This window comes from Anolis carolinensis, chromosome 4, assembly GCF_035594765.1.
Source record: "Anolis carolinensis isolate JA03-04 chromosome 4, rAnoCar3.1.pri, whole genome shotgun sequence".
Classification (NCBI taxonomy): Eukaryota; Metazoa; Chordata; class Lepidosauria; order Squamata; family Dactyloidae; genus Anolis; species Anolis carolinensis.
Genome location: NC_085844.1, coordinates 41239990 through 41262126, shown reverse-complemented (window position 1 = coordinate 41262126; position 22137 = coordinate 41239990). Strand labels below are relative to the sequence as shown.

Here is a 22137-nt window from a genome sequence, read left to right as displayed (position 1 = left end):
GGATTTGGAAGTCCCACAGTATCTTTGCGTGCTCATTTTCCAATACTTTTGCAGGTTTGTGATCCCACCAGTTCTTTGCTGCTGGCAGGTGGTACTTGAGGCATAAGTTCCAATGAATAAGTTCCCAGGCAAGAGACAAAACATTTCCAATGCTAATTAGGGTGATTAACTGAAACATTAATGCTGGCTCCCAGTGACAAAGAACTCTTGCCACACCCTGGACTCTACACAGATATATATTATTTCCTTTCCTTACTTAGTTTATCCATACCTCACAACCTCTGAGGATGCCTGCCATAGATGTGGGCGAAACGTCAGGAGATAATACTTCTGGAACATGGCCACACAGCCTGAAAGGCATACAACAACCTTTCCAATGAATCATTTGGGCCACATAGTTGTGCCTCTGTTTGTAGTCTGTGCGATTTTCTTACAGCAGCTGAGGATATGATCAATGGTTTTGTCGGTTTCCTTGCAGAGTCTGCATTTTGGGTCGTCAGATGATGATGATGACGACGATTATTATTATTATTATTATTATTATTATTATTATTATTATTATTATTATTATCCCTCCCAGCAAACTTTGGGTCCCAAAGATGCCAGTGGGTCCCTGCAGGGAGAAAGTTCATTCTCTCCCCTCGTCTTCTGGAGGCGAAGCCTTTTCAACTCATCCCGAAAGAAAGCAGCCAGCAGCAGGTTTCCTTCCCTCCGGTGCTTTTCAAGCGGCGGGTCTTTTGGAAAGGCAAGGCGAGGAGTCCGCCCCCTCACCCCCCAAAGACGAAGCCCCGCCTCTTCCCGTGGCCCCGCCCCCTCCCTCTCCCCCTTGCAAAGCGCTTTTTAGCAGCCTCCCTTCCTGCGGGCCACTCTCAGGTTACTTGGCGAAGGGCGCGCTCGCCCACCTCCAGCCGGGTTTTGTCTCTGCCTGGCTCTCGCGCCTCCTTCCTCGCGGCGCTTGGATTGGGCCGCCCTCGCCTTGACACCGTGATCTCTCTCTCTCTCTTCCTCCTCCTCGGAGCGGCCAAGGGTCTGGAGGACGGCTTCCAACAGATGGTTGGGGTTAGTGCCTGTCCTCAGCATCGCCTCCGAGCCGGGATTAGGGCAGCCCCAGCGGCGCGGTGCTCTCCTCAGCCTCCCAAACCCAGCGGAAAAGGTGCCTTTTAAGACTCTTTTTTGGGGGGTGGGGAAAAGGAGGGGGAGAGGCCGAAAATGGACCCATTGGATGCCTCTTCGGGTGCACCTACACTGTGGACTTCATGCAGTTTGACCTCACTCGTGAACTGCCAAGGCTCGGTGCTATGGAATCCAAGGCTCCAAGCTGCAACCCTAATTCTTCCACAGCATGGAGCCAAAGTGGTGTGAAACTGCATCAATTCCACAGTTAAGTATGGGCAAACTTGGGTCCTCCAGGTGCTTTGGACTTTAACACCCACCATTCCTGGCCTCAGGCCCTTTCCTTTTCCGCCTCAGCCGCTTAAGCGGCTGAGGGGGAAAAGGAAGGGGCCTGAGGCCAGGAATGGTGGGTGTTAAAGTCCAAAACACCTGGAGGACCCAAGTTTCCCCATGCCCTGGTATAGATCCCCATGCCCTGGTATAGATACAACCCTCCTCTTTCTCTCTCTCTCTCTCACTCACCCAGTCCTGGTTTTGAATGGCATGCCAGCCCAGCGCACTTGTCAATGCCAGTTGCGGGTGCTTTATCAATGCGGCTATTGTCCAGCTGACAGATAACACTGGGTAGGGTTTGATGCCTGCTTATCCTCAAGGACCTGAAACTCCTTCCTCCATCAGCTTTGGAAGGAAGGGAGGAGACGAGGGAGGAGGAGGCACAGGATATTGCAAGGCACTCTCAGTGCCATGAGCCACCCCTCCATTCATCTGCCTTCCCCCCTCAAAATAATATTTCTGAAGCTAGCCTTCAGGGAGGTATGGCTACCATGAGTTTAGTCAACCTTCCAAGCTTCTGGGCACCTTTTTCCCTTTTTAAAAAATGCCCCCCTCTCCCCTTAAAATTGGGGGATCCCCTTTACAAAGAACCCCCACTCCCGAAATAATTTGCGCAATGAGATGTTGGGAGTACAGATACAGCAGTTTGTTGTGTTGTCGAAGGCTGCCATGGCCAGAATCACGGGGCTGCTGTGAGTTTTCCGGGCTGTCTGGCCATGTTCCAGAAGCATTCCTTCCTGATGTTTCACCCACATATATGGCAGGCATCCTCAGAGGTTGTTAGATCTGTTGGAAACTAGTCAAGTGGGGTGTATATATTTTTGGAATGTCCAGGGAGGGAGAAAGAACTCTTTGCCTGTTTGAGGCAAGTGTGAATGTTGCAATTGGCCACCTTGATTAGCGAGCCCCCGGTGGTGAAATGGGTTAAACCCTTGTGCTGGCAGGACTGCTGATCTGAAGGCTGCCAGTTTGAATTTGGGAGCTCCCAATGTGGGGACATGAGAGAAGCTCCCCACAGGATGGTAAAATATCAAACATGTAGGCATCTCCTGGGCAACGTCCTTGCAGACGGCCAATTCTTTCACACCAGAAGCAACTTGCAGTTTCTCAAATCCCTCCTGACATGAAAAAAACCTTGATTAGCATTGAATAGCCTTTCAGCTTCAAAGCCTTGCTGCTTCCTGCCAGGGGGAATCCTTTGTTGGGAGGTGATTAGCTGGCCCTGATTGTTTCTTGTCTAGAATTCCCCTGGGTTTTTTTTAGTGTTGCTCTTTATTTACTGTCCTGATTTTAGAGGGTTTTTTAAAATACTGGTAGCCAGATTTTGACAGCATATTATTTGAGAACACAGAAATGCTGGACCACTCTAACAACCATCATATCAGACTACACAGAGAAGCCATTAAAATCCACAAGCATGTGGACAATTTCAACAGAAAGGAGGAAACAATGAAAATGAACTGTCTATCAGTATTTTTAAAAAATCCCTAAAATCAGGACAGTAAATAAAGATCAACATTCAAAAACAGGAGGATTCCAGACAAACAATCAGAACCAGCTAATCACTTCCCAACAAAGGATTCCCCCAGGCAGTAAGCAGCCAAGCTTTGAATTTGAAAGGTTATTCAATGCTAATCATGGTGACCAATTGCAACATTTACACTTGCCTCAAATGGACAAGAGTTTTTTCTCCCACCGTGGACATTCCACAGATATATATACTTCACTTGGCTAGTTTCCAACAAGCCTCACAACCTCTGAGGATGCCTGCCATAGATGTGGGTAAAATGTCAGGAGAAAATGCTTCGGGAATATGGTCATACAGCCCGGAGAAATCACAGCAACTCAGGTACGGCAGATGTTGGCTTGGTAGGAGATGAGGCTCTCCCTCCCAATTTTTGTCTCCTTAAAGGGGTGTCTATACAATTTTGGGGCTTTTTTTGGGAAAGCAGGGCAGAGCAGGGGTATGTCAATGGCTTGGCAAAGCTTCTGCGTGGATATTTCTTTTAGGGAGAGAGAAAGAAAGAAGCAGGAAGGGAAGCCAACAAATCTAGTAATGTGGAGAAGCTGCTCTTGCAGCTGCGGAGGAGCAGATGGATGTAATTCATTTGCAGGTCTGTTTGTGAAAGTTTTACGAGTCGCTGAAAACTAAGTAGCATTACCATAACGGATCATTAAAGCCTAGCTGTATTAATAGATTCTAAACAGGCTATCTGAAGTGTTAATTAAATTTGAAAGGGTTTTTTTATGTGCTCCTCCTTTTAGGGTGAACAGGGCTAAGGTGCAGTGTGATCCGGTGCAGGTTTCTCTGGCCAAACCCCTTCACAACAGGATTTGCTTCCTTGGAGCAAGTGTTTTCATGATTGCAACCCGTTGGGCCCTATTGCCCACTGGTTTTCAGAGTAAGCTCCGCTGAACTCAAAAATTCATTTGAAGTGATATCATGAATAGGATCGGGTTTTTTACTGCTCTCTGGGCTCCTACAAAGGAATGAAGAAAGCAACTCTGCAACTTAAGTAGAATGCAGCTTTGTTTTCTGATCTGGTATTTATTGGCGGCTGTCTCTGTGTGTGAAACAACAAGATCTGTTCCTAAAGAACTGACACTTAAAATAATGCTTGCATTCCTCATGAAACACGTGGAAGATTATAGTCTCTCCCATGTCTACTGTGGCTGATCTAACACTGCTGTTTCAGCCTTTGCAGGTGGGAAATTCTGTAAATGATACACTGAGAATAACACTCTATGAAATAGGATTGAGCAGGTAAAGGAACAGGGCTCATTTATGATGGATATTCCATGATTCTGTTGCTTGACTCTGCCAAATATCAGTACCCAGGAAACCTTTTCCCAAGTTGGAAGTATACATTTTAGCATTCCTTTGCCCCCACCCCATGCGCCTGTTTGGCTGCTTTACAGATTATACTCTCCTTTGATTCTCAAGTGCTACAAGAAAGCATCCTTACAAATAACCCCCTCCAGCAGTATTAAATAAATGTATTAACAAACTGCTAATTAGTCTAGGAGTGAAATAACTGTTATAGAAGTATTTCAATTTTTCCTCTCCACTCAAAGCTCCTCAGGAGATATGGAAACTTTCCCAGATCTTTTAAGGCCAAAAAAAGAAGACCACTTCTTTCAACAGTGGTGTAAAAACGTTACAAGTCTGGTCCTTTGCTTCAGTACAAAGAAATACAGAAACGTGGGAAGGTTCCCTCAGCCAGTGTGTCTCCATAAAGATGTAGGGTTTGGAAACTATATAATAAATGCACGGCACAGCAGTGTCAAGAATGTTGACATGCAAACAGTGTGCATGCCACAGTATAATTACAGGGTTGCTTCCAGCTCTCTGGGGGAATTTCAGATAACTGACCTACAACCTGATCTTGTGCATGTTTGTTCCAAAAGTAAGTCTGTCTGAGTTTTGATGTGACTGATATGGAGGGAGTACACATAGGGTTGCGTAATTAGTGATTTGTAGAGCTTGGAAACATTTTTGAAGCAGTTCCCCAAATCCCACACCAGTTGTAGTTTCCTCAAAGTTATTTTCCAAACTCAAATAATATACATATTTTTGAGAAGTTCGGGCAACCATGCTACTGTTTCACAAAGTCCAATCCTGAGCAAAGATGTCAACTCACGTTCATCTCACATCTGAAGACGGCTGTCTCTTTTTAAAAGGATGGGAGGAGGAAAGTGGGAGAGAAAAAGGCAATGCCCTCAAGCTAGTTCAGCTCTTTGTCCAAACATAATCTACTGTTCCAGATGGGAAATGTTCAAAGGAATATTTATGGCTACTGCTGCATACCTCAGGTTGACATTTGGTTTCATCCTGACAGCGCTTGTGCTGGGTACACACACATGAAGTTCCCATTAGCAACTCAACAGCTGTAAAACTGTTCAGGGCTTAGAGGATGTTGGTTGGTGTGATTATCTGAAGAACAAGAAAAAGGACATGTTGTCAGAGGTAGGAGGAACCACTGTGGTTGAGACAGTTGCCAGCACAGAGGAAACTTTCTTCCCCTTGGACCAAAGATGCATTTCTCTTCATTCTTCTCTCTCTCTTTCACACGGGGAAGGAGGGACTTGGTTTCATTCTGGAATGTAGAACATGCCAGGCAACTTAAAAGTCAATGTGGTGTAGGAGGTTGGAGTGTTAGACTTGGACCAGGAACATTTCAAATCACTTCTCAACTATGACGCCCACTTTGTGGCTTTGGTCAAGTTTGTTATTTCTCAACCTCTAACCTAGGATTCTAGGAAGCTCTCTTCATTCTGAGTCATACCATAGCTCAAGGTTATGTAAGCTGGGCAGTGGCTGTTTCTCTCAAGGATTTTCAAGAGGTTCTTTGCCAGCTTTACCTGGAGATGTCTCATAACGTTGCTGGGAAGGTAGAGTCCTTGCCAGAAAAACTGGACAAAGTGCAACCGTAGAGTTACACAAATTGTGGCATAGAAATGAAGTGAAAAGAACAGCTAGACTGAAAGATCAAATGTTAGGTTTCATTTGTTTTCTTGGGATTCTCTTCTTTTAACAATTCCTCACCTTCACTTAGGTGTCAAAATGTAATTTTACTGAGCTAAGCAGCATTATTTGCTTTAACCCAGTTCATCCATCTCTTCATCCTTCCTTCCCCCTCTCTCCTCCTCTTTGTATGTGGTCAGGCAAATGGCAAGTAACACAACACTTTGAGGCTGAACATACTTTGATGTAGATTGGCTTAATTGTGTGTTCGTTTATTACTTGGCAGGGGTTTTCTCCTTTTGGCACTTCATAGTTGAAGTAGGTGATCCTGCTTAGCTCATGATATGCCAAAACTGTCACTTGCTGTTCTTGATCTGAGTTTTTGCTGGTCAAATTGGTAAGTGTAACTGCAAAACTTAAGTTAATTCACATATGTTCTGCAGAGTAATTTATGAGTCTTTTCAGACAGCAAGTAAGACATTTTTAACAGACAGAATAGATAAATGTGGTGAATGAAACACAGCAGATTTTGATTGTGTTGCATTTCAAACCTGGTCCCCCCTTGTTCCATGCTTGTCTTGGTCCTTCTCCACATTGAAATAATTGTAGATATTGAGATAGGAGTTATATCAAATCACAAATTTCACTCTGGACAGGGACCAATGAAAACAGATTGTGAAACATCCTGAGACGGCGTGGGGCAGCATTTCCAAATATGGAAGGCATTATAAAGCAACATCTCACAGGAAGTTAAAAGCATCTATGGAAAGAATGATTTTGAAGTATTTTCAAATAGTGTTCTGACTAGATAATTCCAAAGGATTTTGGACAGCTTATTATCAAGGTTTTCAATTTTGTGCAGTTCAGAATTTTATAGCTATCTATCTCAAGCCTTTAAACATTTTAAGTGTTTCTGCAAATTGGCAGGGCATACTACAAACATATGAAGCTGGACTCTTGGTTGTGGTTTTTATGACTCTGAAAGTATAACTTGTTGACATCTGTGGATTTGCCCATGTGGAAATAGAGGGAATAACTGCTTAGAACTCTACAAACTCTACTTATGCTGATGTGAGGCTTTGGGAACTGTAGTCCAAAATGTAAAAATTTTAGTCACTGTCAGTACTGAGTGAGCTTCATATGAGAAAGCCCTTTTGATCATTGCCACAAGTTTTGAACCTACAAACAACTTAAAGTGACTTCATCTCTGAATTTAGCAGTTGCTGCATCATCCATTATAATGAAGAACTATTGATAGTGGATTTGCTACTTTAATCAGAATGCTGCAAGATTTTTCAAGCCATGATTATAATGACAATGTTCAGAGGTAATTTAAATACTAGTAGTCATTACTATCTCTCTACAATTATGCTGCTTCAACTGGTTGAGGAATATGCCAGTGCCTCCCTAGAATTCTGTGAATATATTTCAGTGCATCTCAAGAAACAGGTTGATAGTCACAAAAGACCATGTTAAATAAGTTCATCTGAAAGGTGCCACTAGATTCTTCCTCATATCTCCTTTTCACAGAGCCCCATTTTTGATGGGGAAGTTTACTGTTTGTAATATAGCTGGAGCATGACTATTGAAAAGCTTACAGATATTAAGATAAAACAACTATCCTTTTTCCATGTCTTTACTCATTGCCTCATTATTTGTTTCCTGATTAGTTTAGGGCTCATACTATCCAGGTTTGTGGTCAAAAATTATTCTTGATTTACAATGGGCTTAACTCATCCTGTCTAGCAGGAACTGACTTCTTTGTCTAACATGATATCTCCTGATTGGTAGATTGCTTCAAATCCCTTTATAGGGCTGAATGATTGCTGTTGTCTATCCTTTCCTTTCTTTTCTTATCTCTAGAATTTTTCTGTGAGATTGAGGCTGATTGAAGTTGCTTAACAGATGGCTTATTCAAAGTTGTAAAACAGACATTATCTACTCCGGGAATGCTAGGATACCTTAACTTGGCTTACTATCTTGGGCCACACCAGGGTCATTGTGCAAATAACAGTGAGTTGCCCACTACTTATCTTACAGCTTCCTATTTTGCATTTTGCCTTGCGAGTCTGTTATAGGGAGTTCTATGGAGTTTATTTTCATGTAAATGTGTGGCACACAACAGCAACGTGTACACAAGATTGAGCCTGAATGTGTGGTCACATTCTGGTTTTTTTAAAGTGACCTCTGGATTTATTAAATGGGCAGTCAGAGTTTGAAAAATTCACTCTTTATCGGCCACAGCTCTCATAATTTTCCAAGATTATTGGAGTTTGGATCAGCTTTTCTAACTTCTACTAGAAAACATATTATGGCTTTTGACACACCTACATTTTTTAAGAGGTGATTATTGCAGGGCACACTTCTATTTTCCATATCTGCAATCTTGGGGGAGATGTACTCAAAAAAGTAACTTAGTGGTCATTTCCACTTGCATTATGCAACTGCTGATTTCATATTGTAAAATAGAACTAGGAACCATGCAGCCTCCAGCAGTTGTTGAACTGAAAATCTTTCTGTTGTTCCAATACTTCAGAAAAATTGACCAGGAAGGCCAAAAATATAGTGAAAGTGCTCCCATTTATCCTAGGAGCAAAAATGATATTTGGGTGGGGACAGGATTAGCTGTGTGTGGGGTGCAGTGGTCCAAGGTTTCCTGGGGGGCTAATGTGGCTCCATACCATTCTACAGTTGTCTATCTCTGCTGTAAGATGTTTTTGCTAGACTGCAGTTCCCATTTTGCTTGACTACAGCTTTCACCTACCTTTAGTATTCGCTATGCTAGCAAAGAAGCTAATAAGAGTCGCAGTTGAAGAATGCCTGGAAGGCTACGTGGTTTTCATCCGCCCTTGTTTTAAAGGCTGTGCAGGCCAAGTAGATTTCGTCATGGGTTCACAATCTCCTGGAGAATTCCAAACAATTGGATACCTCTCTGTAGCTTGTAGTATACATTCTTGTCTATTGTGATGGAGGGAGTGTCTAATTGCTTTGGTGATGTGTTTTAGTGATTCTGTTTTTAACCTGTATTTTATTACCATTCGCAGCTCTGAGAGCCTTTTGGGAGAAAAGTTAAATAAATGGACTGTTATGGAAATGTAAGATCAGCATTTTGGAGAGAGCTTGACCTACATGACATCAGTAGATCTTCCTCCTTGCTACTGATACTGATGGGAAAAAAATCAGGCGAGCTGAAGCTAAGCTCACTCCTCCTTTTCCTGTTCTCACACTTGGAGAGGGAAAGGCCAAAGCAGGGCATGTTTCTGGGGATCAATAGTGGGGGCCCTGCTGAAGGTGGTCCTAGGCAACTGTCCAGCTACTCAGATCCCTAACCAGAGTGTGACTGACTAGCAAATCTTTTTAGTTATCATCACAGTGAACGAATTAGATTATCCATCATATGCAGCTGTTTTTTTTTTTCATGGAGCAGAAGGATGGCCACAGTTTATATTTTCCTGGAAACAGGGTGCTCATACCATGCTTGTTCTAATCATCCATCTGGACTATAAGAAGCTATTGTTGAAATTTGTTCCACTGTATAATATTTCCTGTAGGGTTCACTATTTACAGGGCTGGTCATTTCATTAGGTGGGGTGAGGCACTTGCTGCAGGTAGAGAACCACACCCACTCCCTTGCTCTAGAGAACCTCACTGGCTGAAATGACTGGTGTCCAGAACTGTCTTCCACCTCATAATGCAAAGGGTGCTTCACCCACAAGTCCTGTCTCTGAAGGACTCCTAAGATCCCAGAGCTTGGACAGGCTCTTGTGAGGAGAAGTAGAAACCACCTTGTGTCGGAATAAGGCAGTGGATAAGCTCTGGCTAAGGGGCAGTTCTTCTCCTCTTGTCCCAGGTGTGTGAGATTTTGGAACACCACTATCTACTTCTATGAATTGCCTTTCTTATGATGAGAACACGTTATAACACTGCCAAAGAACTCCCATTTAACAGCTGTAGCTCAGTGTTAGTGTACATTGCATATTGCATATGAAAGATTAAGGTTTGTTCTCCCCACAGTAGCTCATGTATTGGTAACTTCCCAATTAGACTACTATAGTGAAGTTTACATGGTGCTGTCCTTGAAATTGGAAACTGCGTCTAATACAAAATTCAGGATCCTGATTTCTGAAAAATATATTTCATAGAAACCATATTCCAGTGGCTTTAACTGAATGCACTGGTTTCCATCATGCGTCTGGTCTCAATAAGTGTTGGTGATGTTTGAAAATCTCATATTACCCCCTACCCCTTCCAAAAAAAAACCCCTGTAATTGACTCATTTGTGAGAAGTATTGGGACTAATGAAACTTATAATATCATGCTTTCTAACACTTGAAAAAGCAAAAAAGATAAAAGATAGGGGGTGGGGTGGGCAGGAAGCTTGGAAAGGGTCAAGACTGCTGTGATCAAGTTTGCAGGTGAAATTATTTCTGCATGATTTCAAGGTCAGCTTCTGGAAGTGTTTTGTTGCCCTTATTCCTTTTAAATGAATGTCTTGCATCTCATGGCTAGATTTTGCTTATTAGATTTTCTTCTTTGACAGTGGACGATAAATTTTGTTAGCAAGGGCTACCCGGAACACTAAATGAGAATTGGCTCCTGATAAAAACAAGGAAAAAAGGAATAAACTGTAGAAATAGTTAGGCTGTGCTACTGGTAAGAACATGAATGTTGGCCTTCCCAGGTTCAGCATCGAAACGTTGACATCTCTCCTGTCATTGTGTTTTAGGACATCAGTTATGATATCATTATTGTCTGTATATGTTCACTCATAATACCCCCATGAATTTCATTGGGCTTTCTTATGCAAGAAATATTTAGAGGCAGTTTTACTTCTTCAGAAATACACCTTGCAGCACCTGGTGTTCTTTGGTGGCCTCCCATCCAAGTACTAGCCAGGGTTGACCTTGATTAGCTTCCAAGATTAGCTTGGTTATGGTGCCTTTAGAATAATTTGGACTTTTAATCTGCATTTGCCTCCCACTTTTCCTGACAGAATTTTCTTTTCCTGATATTTTAGGGACTGAATAGCTTTCTTGTACCTTATATTTAAATTGACTATTTTATTTTTAATCTGGAAGGAACTGAAAGGTAGGGGAGCCTTTTTCCTGAATTAATACCAATAATAACTTCAGACTAAGGTTAAAAGGGGTAATGGCCTGCAAAGCTTTTATTCATTTGTCTCTTCTTTCATGGAGATAAAAGATAATGGACATCTATTTTATCCTGACCTGTTGAATAAAGGACTTCAGCCAATAAGCTTTCTGTCACACATTTTATACCGAATCCAAAGTCATTGAATAATTCATTCCTTTAAAAGCTTTGACCTATGTTATAAAGATCTTAATCTCAAGGCACTCCCAAGTTCCCTTTTTTGTTATCCTCCAAACTAAGTAATACTTGGTTCACTTCCAAGGAACTTCCTGCAAATGATTTATAAGCATACCAAATACTTGTAAAGCAGCATAAGATAATATTCTTGCATAATATCTAGAAACATATTATTTTGCTCAACTAGCACAAAGAACTGAATTGGAATTATTTGTTTCCTGCTTGTTGCACACATTTCTGAAATTTAAATTACTTTTTCATAGCCTAAATTGTGACAATTGAGCCATAAGTCTGCAGATATCTTCCATAATTAATATTGTCTAACTATAAACATTTTGTTTTCTTACTGCTTGTAGCTAGCTCTCATAGGAAAGAGAGGGCCTGGTATATATGTATGTACATTTATTCTAGATTTGTTTTACAAAGACTATCAAGATGAAAACCATGTGAAATTAGGGATTTTACTGGTATTTATGCTTATCTGTTAGCTAAATAATTATGCCAGTATAGCTGGATGTTTTGAGGGATTTGTGTGTGTGGAAAATCCAAAAGTTCGTTCCTGCAAGAAATGATGTCATAGTTGAGTTATAAAAAGGTCTGTAGCCAAGAGGGGGGGGGGGGGTCAACCCCTCCCCCCCAAATTTTTTTTTTCAGGTTTAAAAAAACCTGGTTTACTTATTAATTTTAGCTGGTTAACCAAATCCTCATGAGTGTCCACTGAAGTTTATCTGTCTTGAGTGTCCACTGAAGTTTATTGATGGAGCCTGATTTCTAAATTATTTTGCTTTATGGAACTACTCTTCATGATTCGCTTAAAAAGTTTCAAACCCCCCCCCCCCCCTCATTTTTCTGGCTATGGCCCTAGTTATAAGTGAAGACTATCAATATAACTATCACTTCTGGGTATCTTTCATAAAGTATGGCTAAATACTTTGAGGTATTCTTTTTCCTTTGATATGTAATGACCAGTGATAGACAGGTGATGTCTTAGACAGTGGAAACATCATTAAATTTCCTTGATACCCTGTATGATATTAAAGGGGATGAGAAACTACACCACAAATTCTATGTTTTGTAGCAGTAATGCAACTCCTGCATTCCAGGAGATATGCTCCTGAATTTTGCTCCCGAATTTTGCATGGATACCCAAAATGACAGATAACAGCAAACCCTGTTTAAATGAAGGTCATCCAGCTCAAAAATACTTTAGAGTTATGCAGGAAGACCTAGAAAATGCCCAGAAAGGCAAAAGTGGATAAATGAAACCACATGTAGCAGTCCTACAGATAATGTTGTCTGATTTGGTTATTCTACTGTCATGTCCTAAATTGCTACCTGATTACTTCAATGATGGTTACAGATGGGCACCGAGACTTAAATGGTGTATAGCTGTCTAATGAATTCATGCATGTAATGGAAATTAATCCCATTTTCCCAACTTCAGAGCTCAGTGCGCTCTCTCCATTGGATTTCAGGGTTAGCATATCCTTTTACATTCCCAGGTTTACTGTTTGATGGTATGCTTTAGAAAGCAGAGTCAACTCTTTTTCACCAAAACAGAAAATGTGCAAGCATTTACTTACGGGTAATTTATTTCTTCCAACAGCTGGTCATATACCGCAGAATACATGTTTGACATTTCCTTTATTTCAAACTTCAGTCAAGGTAAGTGAGCTGATTTTTCAAGAGGATAACCTAAGATACTTTGGTTCTTCGTGTAAGCTAAAGTGCTGGCATATGAAATTTAGGTATCTATTAAATTTGGCATGTTTTAGCTTTTAATGTAATGTGATTTGGAGTTGTTGCCTGATGTAAAGCAGTACCAGGCATATTTGTTCTACCTTCCATATCCCATCAAGTCTCTTGCCAAATTATCATGGTTTCTGAAGAATTAAATCCCATGAACATGTGTTCTGTTCCTTGATGGAAAAATACCACAATAATGCAGTAATGAACAATTTGCTGCCCTTTCACATCCAGCCATTCTTTGATGATTCTGCCACTCTGCCTAATGGTAGGAACAACCCAAAAAATATCCATAGCTTCATTGAATCTTTTTCAATTTCTCCTTAATGCATTACTGAAAAAGAGGTTTTGAATAATAAGGAATCCTCCCCGAACCTGAACCCAACATGGTGGTTTTAGTGTTTGGATATGCTGATTCATTTACAGATGTGCATATTGAGAAAGACATTCAATGTATCTCAGCAGAAATTGTATCACAGCAAATAATATCTTGTGAAGTATACTATCCAAATCTTGTCAATCCGCAAGAAAATGGAGGGGGGGGGCTTTGCATAATGATGTTGTGTTTATTACTTGTAAAAAGTGGATGAACAAAGTGAGAAGGTTTCTCCGCAGATAGTCCCTTGGGTTTATCAACATTATACAGCACTACTTTGTTATGAATTGTGATGTATGTTAATTATTTTTATTAGCTTCCATAAAAGAGATAGTGGTTGTTTACCATATGAAACCACAATTTTTTAGATTTGAGTATTCCAAAAGATTCAACTTGATTTTTCTTTGCCTCCTTTGTAGGACATTCAGTGTTAAAATTTAAACTAAAAATTCATTGAGAGATGACAAATAAGTTTATTCCTCTTCTTGACTTGCCAATATATAGGGTTCATTCAAATCGCCATAATCCTTGGCTGCCTTTCGAAGAGGCATAGCAGGATTTCACTATCTGCTTGTCTGTTCTGAATGTGAATATATAGCAAGATACATTGGGCCCTCTTACATATAATGGTGTAGTGTAATTTGTTCTCCTTACATAAAATGGCAAAATCAAGGTTTTCTTTTGGAATTATTGTTATTATTGGGGTTGTTGTTTGTTTTCCGGTCAGTATGGCCATGTTCCAGAAGCATTCTCTCCTGACGTTTCGCCCACATCTATGGCAGGCATCTTCAGAGGTTGTGAGGTATATACCCCACAACCTCTGAGGATGCCTGCCATAGATGTTGGTGAAACATCAGGAGAGAATGCTTCTAGAGCATGGCCATACAGCCCGGAAAACACACAACCACCCTGTGATTCCGCCATGAAAGCCTTCAACAACATTATTAATGTTGTTATTTAAATCTGTGGATGGTGGAATCTGTGGATATGGAGAACCAACTGGACACATTTTTCATGTGTGTGAGGACACAATGTAAGTATGATGAACATAAATTGGGAAGCATATTGCACTGCACGCATAATGGCATGATCAGTATCAGTATAATTTGGGGGCATAGGTTGTTGGCTGGCTTTAAACACTGTTGTCACTGCTCATATGAGCTTTGCTTCACTGATTTTTAAGATGTTCCTATTAGAATAAACATTGTTCCAAAAAGAACACATATCCATTGTGTTTAGACAATGTAAGCATTACCTAAGAGTAGCCTCACCATACCTAATTCCTACCATACTTAACTAGCATGAAAATGTTTCTGTTGGCTGCTGCTGATAAGAATTATAGTCCAACATATCTGAGAAACACCTTTTTCCCCTGGGGTGGTAGTATTTAGAGGCATGCCCATTTGTCACTTGCAGGGTCTTTTCTTGATAGTGCTATTAAAACTTTTTTGCCTAATTCATCAGGAAAAAATGTCAGTTGATCAAGATCATGTTTAATCTAATCATTAATCAGCATTTAAATCCTGGGCACAATGGGGCTTGGTTCTCCAAAGGTCTGTCTAGGATTACGGATTAAAAATTGCAGCCCTAATTATCTTACTTAAAGTTCAATGAGTGTTAAAAAAAGCAATAGAAACACACATGTGAGTATTATGCTTGTAATAAAGCACCTGCAGTTTAAACAGAACTTACAGTGTTCTGAAAGAAGGCCACTTTAAAAAATATTTTATTAGAAACTTTCTAATACATTAAAAAGTATACAAAGAAAAAATATACTATTATTTTTTGAAGGAAGGTCACCTTTATTCCATTTGTTTCTCTTGAAATTACTTTAATTTAATAAAACTGAAATAATTCTATTCTCTAGAATTAATTCAGTTTGACACCACATTAACTTTTTTTTTCGTGTCAGGAGCAACTTGAGTCGCTTCTGGAGTGAGAGAATTGGCCGTCTGCAAGGACGTTGCCCAGGGGATGCCTGGATGTTTTTGATGTTTTTACCATCCTTGTGGGAGGCTTCTCTCATGCCCCCGCCTGGAGCTGGATCTGATAGAGGAAGCTCATCCGCACTCTCCCCGGGTGGGATTTGAACCTGGCAGCTTTCAGGTCAGCAACCCAACCTTCAAGTCTGTGCAATTATGGAAGTTTTAGTTTTACAAGTTCTTAAATATTCTCTGCCAAAGAATACTGGTAACTTACCAAAATGCAACCCTCATGATTACATCGTATTAAATCATGGCAGTTATAGTAGGGTCAGACTGCATTAATTCTACTATGTAGTTGTACCCATGGATAAACTCTAAAACGAAAGCACATGGTATAATCAAAACTACAAAACCTTGTAAGTAATATGATCTACATATTAGCTAATTCCATTTAGGGAGGTTTTTAAAAGATCATATTCTTCCATTAGATATTATTATGTATAGCATGGGCAAATGATATGAGTTCTAAAACTCCAAGCAATGTAACTGCCAAGGATAACTCTACTTGAATGTGGAAGAAAAAGCATCTGTTAGTATTAGAGTTGTTTTAACCATCTTTCCACAGTGAAGAAGCAAGTCGCTGTCTTAAAGCATCCTCAGTCCTGGGTGGCCTAAAATGGTAGTCAAATCTTATTTTAGTAATGCATTTCTCCTGGTTACGCAAAATCTTGCATGATAAAACAGTGGCATTTAGAAATTGTGGAATTCTAATGGAAGAGTATCGTGTTGTAATGAGGATGCATAATTTATCCCATCTCAGAATACTTATGTCTTCAGTTCTCTGCATGTAGCTTAGAGTATCTGTAAAAGTTTAAACAATGCTGGAAATAAGCCCAAGCTTGTGCTTGGGGAAATATTTGTGGTGCAATTCATTAAATTAAGACTCCTAAAGATGTATCTAATTACCCTCTTAAGCCACTTACTCCATGTTTAACTAACAACTGGTTATTATGCTGTTTGCTTAAGGCTACCAACACTGGCATTGTATGAATTTGTTTCTTACTGTTTAGACCTCATGAAATACATTGCAAATGTTCCACTATTATTGCATTAGCATAAAAGCAGCTGTCTTAATTAATCCAAATGAATGCACACTGAAGGAGGTTGCTTTTGCGCATGTTTTTAATTTCAGAAGAAACTTCAAAATCTCATTGGAAAAATATAGAAGCATTCCCCATCCTTGTGTGCCTGTGTGTTTCACATGCAGTCATCAGCATGCTCACATGTTGTGCAGTCATTTGCATCTTGTATGCCTTCTCTAGTACACAGGCATAAATAAAAGTAAAGGTGAAGGTTTTCCCCTGACAATTAAGTAAGTCTAGGTGTGTCCAACTCTGAAGTTTGGTGTTCATCTCCATTTCTAAGCCAAAGAGCTGGCGTTGTCCGTAGACCCCTCAAAAATCATGTGGTCGGCATGCCTGCATGGAGCGCTGTTACCTTCCCACCGAAGTGGTACCTATTGATCTACTCATATTTGCATGTTTTCAAACTGCTAGGCTGGAAGCTGGGGCTAACAGCGGGAGCTCACCCGACTCCCTGGATTCGAACCATTGACCTTTCAGTCAGCAAGTTCAGCATCTCAGTGGTTTAACCCACTGTGCCATTGGGGGCTCCATAAACTACCATATATACCTGGCATTGCCTGTGTGTCTGAAGAGCTGCCGCCTACATGCTTTCTCCTTTCTCCGGCTCTGAAAAGACCTACCTCACAATGTCTCCATGGCAATGCGCTTGCAATAGTGAGCAGGCTCTCTTTGTGGATCTTTCTTTCCTCCCTCCATTTCTATATATATAAAAGAGTGATGGCATCACGGCAATTCACAAAACAACAAAACTACAGGCCCCCCAACCTCGAAATTTGACAACACAACCCATCATCCATGCCTCCAGGTTGATACAACAAAAAGAAAAGAAAAATAAAGTCCTACTTAGAGGGAGAGCAATAATTGTTTTTATCCAATTGCTGCCAGTTTAGAAGGCTAAGCTCCGCCCACTTGGTCTCCCAGCAACCCACTCAGCCCAGTGTTAATAAAAGAATAAAAAATAAAATAAATACAAATAATACAATAAAAAAATAATAATTAAAAACACTAAAAAATTTATACAATAAAATATTATAACAAAATAACTAAAAATAATACAACAAAATAATAAAATATAATAAATAAAAAAGATAAGTTACAATAAAATTAATTAAAAAAATACAAATAATGTCAAATAAAAATTCCACAACTTTTAACCAATACCACCACCACTTTGCCACAGCAACGCGTGGCCGGGCACAGCTAGTCCCTTATATACCTTCTCTCTGTCTTTTCTTCTTTTCTTTCTTCCTTCTCTTTCTTTCCCTCATACACCTTTAATCCTCCCCTTTCTGTTATTTCATTTCCTTTCACTTTCTTCCTTTTCTCCTTTTTCTTTCTTCTCTCTCCCTCTTTTCCATCTCTCTTCCTTTCTCTTCCCTTCTTTTCTCCTCCCCTGCCCTCATGCATTTTCCCTTCTTTTCTTTTCCTTCCCTCCTTTTTTCTTTCTTCTCTCTCCCTCTCTTCCTTCTCTCTTCCTTTCTCTTCCCCTCTTTTCTCCTCCCTTGCCCTCATGTATTTTCCCTTCTTTTTTCACCTTCCCTCCTTTTTTCTTCCTTCTCTTTCCCTCTCTTGTTCTTTCTCTTCCAGACAAGAAAGTTAAATCCAGAAAAGACGGAGGTACTTCTGGTCAGTTGGAAGGCGGATCAGGGTGTGGGGTTACAGCCTGTGTTGAATGCGGTTGCACTCCCCCTGAAAACACAAGTCCTCAGTCTAGGGCTGTCCTGGACTCATCACTGACCATAGGACCCCAGGAGTGCCTTCATACAGTTAAAACTTTTGCGTCAGCTGAGCCCATACCTTAAGACGCCAGATCTGGCCATGGTAGTCCATGCCTTGATCGGCAGCCAAATTGCTAATAGGAGCTCTGTACAGGGAGAGATCCACTCCCATGTTATGGTAGCTCCACTGGCTGCTGGTCTGCTTCCAAGCTAAATACAAACTGCTGGTCATTACCTTTAAAGCCTTAAACAGCTTGGGCCCAGTCTATTTGGGCAATGGCATCTCCTCTTACAGACCAGCTCAGGCACTGCGGTCAGTGGAGGAGGTCCTGCTCTCGGTCCCATGCCTCTGGAACTCCCTCCCTAAAGAAATGAAGATGGCCCCCTCCCTACTCTCCTTCAAAAAACAACTGAAGACTCATTTTTGCTCATTAGCATATTGAGAAGAGGAGGATTAAATAATGAGAAAACTATTGTTGTATTTGGGCCCTGCTAGTCCCTGTTGGACCAGCGGTCATCACTGCCATGCAATCAACCCACATGACTTTGTGAACTTTGGTTGGTTCCTGTAAATCAATATGGATGTCTCATGCTTAGGTTTTATATCATTTTATAATTTGGTTTGCTTATGTTTTGTTTAATTTATTGATGTTAGGTTCTAATTTTACGTTTACAAGTGGGGTTATTCTGGACTATTTTGTCTGTATATGTTTATTTTTATTAAGGCATTGAATGTTTGCCTTTTTGTATGTTGGAATCCACCCCGAGCCCCCCTGGGGAGATAGGGAGGAATAGCTTGTTTTCTGCTGCCCTGCAGACTAGGACACGGAACAATGGCTTCAAACTACAGGAAAGGAGATTCCACCTGAACATCAGGAAGAACTTCCTCACTGTGAGGGCTGTTCAGCAGTGGAACTCTCTGCCCCAGACTGTGGTGGAGGCTCCTTCTTTGGAGGCTTTTAAACAGAGGCTGGATGGCCATCTGTCGGGGGTGCTTTGAATGTGATTTCCTGCTTCTTGGTAAGGGGTTGGACTGGATGGCCCATGAGGACAGGTTTTTTTATTACCATTATTATCTTCCTTCCCCTATTTCTTTTTTCTCCCCTGTCCTCATACATTTTCCACTTGCTTTTCTTTTACTCCCATCCTTTTTCTTCCTCTCTTCTCCCTCCGACACTGAAAGAGAAAGTTGCCTAAATTTACTTAGAAATCCCATCTGATCTCAAAAGCTAAACAGGGTCGGGCCTGGTTAGTACTTAGGGAATTCATGGTGGCATTGAGTCAAAGATTACAGTACAACTCTGTGTATATCTGTTGGGAAGCAAGCCTCAGAGTTCAATGCGACTGCCTAGAAATTGTGTCTACAATTGGAACTATAGTCTCCAAATCATTATGCTACACTTGATTTCTAATGGGTAGGTTGGTTGTTAATTGTTTTCTCATTCGCTAAGCATAGACATTGCTGGTAGACTGTTCCTTGTTATGCTTCTTGAAATAATAATTTTTATCTGGCCAAGAGTCTCTACACACTAGAGAGCAACCAATGAATATCAAGTAACTAGTTTGCAAGGCTTGTGTGTGTTTTACACTTATGCTAAAATACTTGAAACCTGGGTTGTCAAGTCTGCCTGAAGTGTCATTGCCTCTAGTAAGTGTCAATTTGTAGCACTGTACTTACATTTTACTGCTTGGAGCCAAATCTGCCAGAAATAGAAGCTGATGACTGAGAGAGATGCTGATACTTTAACACGGAAAGTGTAGGTACCATTTTGTCTCATTAACTTTTCTTAAGCCATGCCAGCATAGTGACATATTCATGTCTCTGTGTAAATGATATACAGGTCACCTGTACTAAAAGAACATAAACCTGCATTTATTTCTACACTTATAGCCCATCGTTTTCCTAGCTCAGGATCCAAAATAATTCATATCAATTTTAAAAGAGTAGAAAAAAAATCTATTTGATCCAAAATTTAAAAACATTGAATCAACAATTCTATTAAATGCACGTAATTAAAACAGTTTTAAAACATGGACTCTCTGTGAAGGACTACTGTTAAACTAATATTTCTACATTCTATTCTGATTTCAATATTTACAGTATACCTCTATGTCTGTGCAGATATACATAGATTCCCAATAAAAGTAGACAGTTATCCTTGAAAGTTTATAATGTAATAAATGTGTTATATGATTCTAGGATTCCTCTCTCTCTCTCTCTCTCTTTTGGCAATGAGTTATAGCCATGTGTTATTCCAAGAAATTTGACTGTCATCTATTACTGGCTTGATTTTTTTTTGTATCTCCTTGACTTGGATGTGTTCCATGTCTTTGTGTGTATTGATTTATAGTTACTGATCTCTGTCTTCTTTAAGTATAGTTTCCATTAGCACTCAGATCACTTCATGAGTTTCTAAATATGCGTGGTCTGCTCCCAAAATAATAAAAATGAGGAGTTTTGCACAGCACAGAAGGGTCGGGAAAGGAAAGTGGGGACTGAGGCAGGTGGAGGGGGAACCCAGACATAGTTTTATCTTTCTCAGTTGAGCCTGCACCTTTATAGCAGTCGATACATTAGCAAAGTGCATAGTAGTTTTTGCGTCTTGTCACAGTCAAAAATGCAGAGGAGTCTGGAGTAGCATCCTTCAGCTTCAGGAAATGAGGATAATCTGGCTCATGTGAAGGCTTCCCCACTCGCCGGGGATTTCTTTCCCCAAGTTCAAAATCCAGCACAACATTTTGGTACAGTTGAAAATGACTAGGCAGCTACAACAAAGGTTTCGAACAACTCAGGTGAAGACTTCTGCCATTGCTATGAAGAGTGGAAGCAATGCTGGAATCACAAGCCTATTTCATAAAATAATAAAATCATAGAGTTGGAAGAGACCTCATGGGCCATCCAGTCCAACCCCCTACCAAGAAGCAGGAAAATCACATCTGCAGGAAATATGTAATTGCATGTATGTTCTATTTAAAAAAATAATTCTCATTACTTTTGGGAAGACCATGTATGACATAGCCTTGTAAATTACAAATAAAGATTTCAGCCTTTGTCAATTCCATGCTGAGATGTTGAAATATTTATTTTTAAAATACTTCTCTTAGGAAGATCTTCCATTTAAAAGCTTCTGGTGAGCATACTGCTTCTTTAAATAACTTTATCAGGTTCAGCTTTCTCCATACATGAAAGTATTTTAATGAGGTTTTTGGATCAAAAGTTGGAACTTTCTGTAGACACTCTACAACAACAGGCTTCAGATGTATAGTTCCACAGCTGGAACATCTGGGGCTGCAACATTATGAAGAAAAGTGATCTTACACTTACAAGTCATTGCATTTCTCTTCAGGGACTGGAAAACATTGAGCATACTGGCATGGGATTAAGGCCTCATCTTTATTAGTTGTTATCAAAGGAGATCGGATGTGAAGAGTTCTTCCATTAAAAGAAATGCTACTTGTTTTAGAAATAATGGCTAAATATGGACCATTAATTGGTCTTGAATTTCTAATAGCTTGTCTTGTTTAGTATTAAAGATATTTTTGGTGTTTATGTAGGCTCCCTCTATTTGTCATGTGCATCTTTGTACACATATGTACATGCAGCTATTATGATTTTGAAAGCTATGTATGAAAATTATCAGTAATGTGCCTTTAAAGTTAACTCCAATTTATGGCAAGCATATGGTAATACCAATATCCAGAAGGATCTAGTAGCACTTAGAGACTGAGTGAGGGAACATAAGCTTTTGTAGACTTAAGTCTACTTCCTCAGATACTTAAACTTAATCATAGATTTTATCTATGAAAGCATATGCTACCACATAGTTCTCTAATAGCTTCTAAGGTGCTACAGAATTTCTTTGCATACTGATATTCCAGATTAACATGGTTATGTTTTTGAATTCTGATGTTTCCTGCCTCATAGGCTTGCAAGTGTGATGTGCTTGAAGTCATCCAGTTGGTTTCTTTGGCCGAATGGAGATTGGAA

At 40.3% G+C, this 22137-nt stretch overlaps 1 protein-coding gene across 3 annotated transcripts in view; it reads left to right on the top strand.

Moving 5' to 3' along the window:
• Window positions 1-857: 857 nt before the first annotated feature.
• sulf1 (sulfatase 1) overlaps window positions 858-22137 on the top strand; it is a 118212-nt gene continuing 96932 nt past the window's right edge. The window contains exons 1-2 of one of the 3 annotated variants that reach the window (XM_062980279.1): window positions 858-1153; window positions 12846-12904. The gene's annotated coding sequence lies outside the window, so the exon portion shown is untranslated. The remainder of the gene's footprint in view (window positions 1154-12845; window positions 12905-22137) is intronic. The other 2 variants (XM_062980281.1, XM_062980280.1) reach the window with 2 other exon arrangements.